Genomic DNA, 7463 nt, shown 5'->3' on the forward strand with positions numbered 1-7463 from the left:
TCTGGCCACCAGCTGTAAAGCCACCTCCTGCTCCATTAATGTTTCTGTGGAAGCCTCTGCCCCGCTGGGGAATCCCCCTTGAATGGACTTGGGGGGCCTCCACAGGCAGGTGAAGTGGGGTCCCTTGGAGCTGGGGCAGAGGAAGAGGCCCAGGCTATCCAACCGCCAGGCTTCCTATCTCCAGTGGATCCCCTGAGATCTGCACAGACCTCGAGGGATTGGCGGGGCTTGGGGGGGGCTCCCTGCCCCCACAGGAGTGTCCTCCCTTGGCCGATTTTGTCAGCACTTCCCAAGTGCTGCGGAGTCAGGGGCGCCCATATGAAGGCAGCTCTTTCCATTCATATCCTTGTGCTGGGGCCAGTATCGCTGATGGGCCGGAGTCTGTTCCAGCAGGAGGAGGCAGGAGTTTTCCCATTGATTTAAATAGGGGGGAAGGACGGATCAGGGGGCAGTGTGCCAACAGACACACAGGGATTCTTTCCTCTGAAGCTGATCCCAAGGAAATTCTGAGCTGGAGCTGTAAGTTCAGTGCAAATGGATGCTAAGTTTAGTCCTTGATTAACAACACTGGAGTCTCCTCCAATGGCCTATTCTTGCAGTTCCGGAGAGGAGAGGAGAGGAGAGGAGGGAAGGAGAGGGGCAAATTCAGCTCTGAAGGATTTCTCGCAACCCTCTCTGCCCCTTGGAAACATCCTACTACAGCCAAAAAAATCTACATTAAAAGAGCATTATGGTTGCAACGTCAAGCACTCAAAAGTTAAGAAATGCCAGAATTAAGATTGCCCGCGCAACCTCAGTTTTAGCCTCCCTGGTGCATGTGCATTATGATACAGTCTTTAATTACATGATCATATACTGTTTGTTCCACAAAAACCCTTGCCTCCTTCAGCTCACAGGATGCATGTACAATGGAAAGTGTGAGGCAACTTTCATTATGTGTCACTACCTGTGCCACCTATAATACCATTACAGCAGGTAGGCACTGTGATCTAGTCACTAGGGTAGTGGACCAGGAGTCAGGAGACCTGGATTCTATTCAAGGCGCTTCCTGGTGACATTGAGCAAGTTATTTCCTCTCTCTGTGCCTCTGTTTTCCCTGCCAACCTTTGTCATTCTTGAGTATTTAGATTGCAAGCTGTTCAGGGAAGGGGACTGTCTCACCATTTGTACAGTGCCTTGCACATCGGGGGCTCTGATCTCAGTTGGGAACTGTAGATGCTACTGGAAGGTTAACTAATAAAAACACTGCAGAAACACCTCAACCCCAGAACCCCATTTCACTGAATTCTACAGCCACCTGACGAGGCTTCTACTTTCTTCCTTTTTCCCCCGAATGGTGTTATTATTTATATCTTTCTTGCTGGTGCTTGAAGCCATCGTGACAGTGTATTGGAAAATGACAGGATAATTGTTTGTTTTATTGATCATTATAAACCCTTACGCATCTCTGTGTGATTTATGACATTTAAAACCCTCTCTCTTCTTCTCTCCCTTCCCCTGCCGTGGGGGCAGCTGAGCAGATCAAAAGCCTGCTGGCTACCAGCAATCCAATTAACAACAGTGACTAGAGAAAAAAAAAGTTTTGGAAATGAATGAGTCCTTGCACCATTTCCTAACAATGCCTCATTGATTCTTTTGGGCCACAGAGCCAGGTGCCCTTCATCAGAAGGAAATGTGAAGCAGTGGAGAGCCCGGTGCTGTCTGCGGGTGGGGTAGGGTTAGGGAGAGCTCCCTTGCAGAAATAAAAACGGGCGGAAAGGAAGGTTGTGGGAGGAGACTTGCACTGGAAGGACAAATTTGCCATCATGGTAGTACACTGGCACATTGGGATACAAATGTTTCATTGTCACGATAAAACGTGGTTGGAGCATGCTGATGTTTAGGCTGCAGTGCGACAGCCTACGGATGTGACTTCATGAGGGCCTGAGAATTTATCTCATGATCCATCCATGTCCTGCTAGATGGACTTGTTTAGATTTACACACCTGTCCAAAGCTCTAGATGCATGGATCAGTTCAAACAGTCCATGCAAGAATTCTAGTGCACCCAATGGGCACTTACCCAGCTACCCTATCAATACTGTCTTTGTCTTCTTGCTTTCCCCCTGTTCACCCATCCCATCAGTAAAAAAGGCAATGGTTCCTATTAAAAAGGCTACATTGGCACCAACCATTTCCACACAGTGGTACCTGGAATTAGTCAGTTTTCTCTGTACTTAGAATAGGACAGGGATCCTCAACCTGGCAGACATGACAAGGTATCAGCGAGTCACAATCACCCTGCCATTTCCGTCCCAAATAGATCCTGGCTAGATGGGAAGGGGGCATCCCTGTATGGAAAAGGTTGAGAACCTCTAGAATAGGAGATATCTGACTGGCACCTGAAGCAAAATACCTGATAAGAAAATTTATTGTTTCATTTGAATTCTTGAAAAATCCCATAGATTCTAGAGCTATTGTGGGAGCCAATTGGAAACACATTGGGAGCAACTACGGTACCCTATCTCATCTGATGACTTCAGAAAAATGACCATCAGGAGAAAGAACCCATTCTCCATTCAACGATGCTATGTAAACACTGGGTTTGGGACTTCCCTGAGTTGGTCTCCCTCTCTCAGATATGTCCACTTGGCATCTCTTAGTGAAATCTTTATGCCTCTCCAATGTGCATGATCAGAATCAGTTCAGAACTTATTAACTTCCTCCTTTTTTATTATTACTCAGAAATCAATCCTATGCTTTCAGTGGGTGCCAGTCCTGCCAGAAGATATGGACATTACATAACCAAGAGATACAAACTAACAGGGCCCTACAGAATGCTTGCACTGAAATACAAAACAATTCTACACTAATCAATAGACACCAGAAGTAGGGTGAAGTCAAAATATGAGAGTGTCCACATGCCAAACTTGAGCTCACTAGCACCTCCTCCTGTAGGACACTTTGCAGGACTGCAACATGCACATTAGTGAATCGGCTAACCAAGAGTACCAACACCCATTCTTAATGTCTGTAAAAATTCCAGCCTGCTAAATGTTTCCTGTCTACAATCTGTTTCCCTCTCACTGTTCAGGAATTAAAGGAACAGGAAAGATGATAAATGTTTTGGAAATTTTACAGAATTGACATATTTTGCAAAATCTGCCTGTTGAACCGACAACATTTCCCAGCAAATGAGCTGATGTCATAAGACTGGAAGAGGCAGCTGAGAAAGAGAGCCCGAGCACAAGAAGGCCCCTCCAATTTATTCAGCTGGGTCACTTAGCACAGCACTAGGTGTGTCAGAAAGGAGTCTCCTGAAACAGTGTGAATCAAGCCCTGATGGTCTGCACTCAGCGGAAGGGAAATTTCAGTCCCTTGAACAGTTTCATAATGCATCAGGGCACATCAGAAGCGAAGGAAACTGTCTGGCAGAATTGCATTAATTTTCATGAACCCAGCAGCCCTGGAAAATCATGAAAACTGCAACATAATGAAAGCCTGGAAGGGAAAAACCTGCCCCCTTCCCCATTGCTGGAGAATCTGCATGCAGATTCCATCAAAGGAAAGTAGCTGTGGGTCCTCAGTGGGGATAGAATTAACCCCTGGGCTCCTGAGTCTGAGTTCAGTAACTGCCGGGCTGAGGAGTTACCATCCTCCTACTCCCCAGTCTGCTGGGAGAGACAGACTCCTGGATGAGGGCAGGGCATCTCCGTTCCCTTTGACCTTCGTGCTATGCGTGACGTGGCCAGCTGCTGCCAGCAGAAATGAAGGAAGAGGCTTACTTCTACCTTTCTCCATGGAGTATTTAATTTAATTCCATCTTGTGCCCTCAGTTTCCATGGCCTCTTCCCATTGACATCAGTGAGAATGGGGAGGTGGACGATACACTTTAACGACCCTGCAATAGCAAACTAGTTCCGGAGTGACCCTACAAAAACAAATCCATGTACAAACCCCAGCTGTCTTTAACAACCTAGAATAACAAACCAATCTACCTGAGTAATGGAGGAATGTGCAGGAGCAGAGAGACTGCAGCCAGGCACAGCAGGGGTTAAAGAACAACTGTGGGTTCAGCTGGGGGTGGGATGCGGGAGGAAAAGAAGGGAGCCTGGCTCAGCCAGAGGCTGACTGGGGAAGAGGCAGGAGCTCTCTGTGTGCCTGCCTAAAGGCAGGGACCGGGCAACCTGCCTGCCAACGCAGCCACTGGAGGCAAGTAAGTCTTCCCCTGCCAAGGGGAGCCTGCAGACAAGCCCCAACTGTGGGGAAACTGGACTAGGAGGGCCATGCACCAAACTAAAGGACTTGTATAGGGAGCAGCTCAGATCAAGAAGTCCTGAAACACACAACCTCCCCTCCCCCAATGGCTGGGAGACAGATCCATCTCCCCTGATTAGAGGTTTGAGCGACCCCGGACTCTGGGCCAGGACCTGAGGGAGTAAGAGGGGTCAGGTCCCCCTACAGCCCCTAACCAATGATCTAGGCTGCCCGGCCACTGAAGGCCCTATCACAAGGAACAATCTCTCTGATCAAAAACAGTTTAATCAGAAGTTGCTACTATAAACTTGAAGGGGGAAGTTTTCCAGATATTACTATTATTAATAATTGTTATTAAGAAGAAGAAAAAATGAAAATAGTGACAGTGTTCTTTTAACAGCCAAGGATTTAAAGCTCGTATTTTAGCTATGTAATGTTGTTGACTTATGATGAGGAAAGTTCTATCTAGAAACGCAATAGAGGATATTTCCGTAGGACCTACAAAAGCACCTGGCCCCATTACCCACCTCTTTGCTGGCTGCAAAGTAGCCAGCAATTAACTAACAGCAGCCACTCTTCCGGGAGCTTTGCTGACATCACCACTGTTGCTGGAGAACAAACAAAGCTGTTTTTGCAGGATAAAAGCACCATATACATTGAGATTGTTGTTAAACAAAAATAACTAAGCTAATTTCAGCATCATTTAAAAGCATGGGAAATAATGATTGCTCAGTGAAAGCAAAAAGAACGAAATCAGTAGGCAGAGACAGCATTTTCAAGCTTGTGAAAGACTTACAAACAATGAGGAGTTAAACTATTTTTAAAAGTACTTGACGGTGCCCTTTAAAGATCCAGGGTACCTAGTGGAAGACTTTGGAAAGCTTCCTGTTGGGAGACAGTTCTGCCTCTCCCTGTGTCACAGATTTTCTTGTTTTCTCCGTCTCGTCTCTGATTCCTAGGGGCATTTACACTGAAACAGGATCATCATGTTTAAAACCCCACTGGTCATGTTGCTTATCCTCCTCATAAGGGTCACCCTTGGAGACCACTAGGAAACATTAGTGCAGCATCCTCCTTCAAGCATGGCAGGTCGACAGGAGAGCATCGTAGTCTGGCCGTCAAGGCACTTTGAGTGCAATTCAGGGTGTTGGGGACAGACTATTATTATTTGTATTATTAGAAACACATAGACCCCCCCCCCCCCAGGCAAGATCAGTATTCCACTGTGCTAGGTGCTGTAGATATATATATAGCAAAAAGTTGACGATGTAAATAGACAAGATAGACCCAGAAGGATTATTATCTTATTTTACACCTGGGGGAGTGAGGGACAGGGAGATGAAGCAACTAGCCCAAATTTTCAAGGGATGTTAATGGCAGAGCTGGGAATTGAACCTAGATGTCCTGGGTCCCACTCCTACATTGTAACTACAAAACCAGCCTCTTTCTGAGATCAAGATCCAGCTTACACTGGTGGAAACCCAGCATTATTCCACTGCTTTCAGTACACCAACGCCAGATATACACAGGTGTAAATGAGATCAGAATCTGACTTTTGATCTTTAAAGTCCTGAACAGACCTGGGGCCAGGTGACAACAACCCCCCCAACCACACAGTCTGTCATGGCACCTTCCATCAGCTGGAATGCTCTGGCTCTTGGTTCTTCAAGACTGAACTCCTGGAGCCAGGGCTTCCTCAACGAAGGTACCCTCACTTTACCCCAGTGTTAAATACCACACAACCACCCACACAGACGTCACTGTAGTCAGTGAGAGGTCTCCCAGCCGGAACGCCAGCTCCCCACCCCTTTCCCTCTCCCCACAGCCAGCCTGGGGATGTGAAGATGCTATCACTGCCCCTCCTTCCTCCACAGAGCTCTGCTCCCAGGCAGCGAGGCCCAGGTCAGGAAATATGAGGCGCCCGTTGGAGGCTGCTGCTCAGCCTCTATCCTGTGCACCTGCCCTTCCCCCACCCCCAGTGCTGCCTCACCCCAGGGACCCTGTCAAGGTTCCTCCCCCACTCTGAACTCTAGGGTACAGATGTGGGGACCTGCATGCAAAACCTCCTAAGCTTATCTTTACCAGCTTAGGTCAAAACTTCCCCAAGGTACAAAATATTCCACCCTTTTGTCCTTGGATTGGCCGCTACCACCACCAAACAAATACTGGTTACTGGGGAAGAGCTGTTTGGACACGTCTTTCCCCCCAAAATACTTCCCACAACCTTGCACCCCACTTCCTGGACAAGGTTTGGTAAAAAGCCTCACCAATTTGCCTAGGTGACTACAGACCCAGACCCTTGGATCTTAAGAACAATGAACAATCCTCCCAACACTTGCACCCCCCCTTTCCAGGGAAATGTTGGATAAAAAGCCTCACCAATTTGCATAGGTGACCACAGACCCAAACCCTTGGATCTGAGAACAATGAAAAAGCATTCAGTTTTCTTACAAAAAGACTTTTAATAGAAATAGAAGTAAATAGAAATAAAAAAAAAGATCCCCCCTGTAAAGTCAGGATGGTAGATACCTTACAGGGTAATTAGATTCAAAACATAGAGAATCCCTCTAGGCAAAAAACCTTAAGTTACAAAAAAGATACACAGACAGAAATAGTTATTCTATTCAGCACAATTCTTTTCTCAGCCATTTAAAGAAATCATAATCTAACGCATACCTCGCTAGATTACTTACTAAAAGTTCTAAGGCTTCAGTCCTGGTCTATCTCCGGCAAAGACAAAATATAGACAGACATACATACACTTTGTTTCTCTCACTCCTCCCAGCTTTTGAAAGTATCTTGTCTCCTCATTGGTCATTTTGGTCAGGTGCCAGCGAGGTTACCTTTAGCTTCTTAACCCTTTACAGGTGAGAGGAGATTTCCTCTGGCCAGGAGGGATTTTACAGGGGTTTACCCTTCCCTTTATATTTATGACAGGCCCGCTGTCATACTGACCTCCACACGCTAGATCCCCTCTCTCCACAGAGTGCCACATGCTCCCTCCACAGGCTTCATGGCCAGCTGCCCCCACCCTACCCATACAGCGAGTATGCTGGGACCTTCAGGGGAAGCAAGGTGTACTTTTCCCCTGCCGGGCAGGGCCAAGCCTCACAACACACAGAGCTCTGCCGGCTCCCACCCTGCCAGCTGGACAAGGTTTCCATACCCTAGTGTCAAACGCACCACGCTGGTAGAGCTCCCAATGGCCTGACATTCACCCACTTGTCA

General features: G+C 47.2%; 1 long non-coding RNA gene across 1 annotated transcript; it reads right to left on the reverse strand.

The window, feature by feature from the left end:
• Positions 1–3651: 3651 nt before the first annotated feature.
• On the reverse strand, positions 3652–6977 carry LOC122466588. The gene is made up of 3 exons (XR_006292223.1): positions 6929–6977; positions 4763–4843; positions 3652–3909 (listed from the first exon to the last, which is right to left on the reverse strand). It is a non-coding gene; the product is annotated as an uncharacterized LOC122466588 (long non-coding RNA).
• Positions 6978–7463: the final 486 nt, after the last annotated feature.

Source organism: Chelonia mydas, chromosome 7 (assembly GCF_015237465.2).
Source record: "Chelonia mydas isolate rCheMyd1 chromosome 7, rCheMyd1.pri.v2, whole genome shotgun sequence".
In the NCBI taxonomy this organism is placed as follows: domain Eukaryota; kingdom Metazoa; phylum Chordata; order Testudines; family Cheloniidae; genus Chelonia; species Chelonia mydas.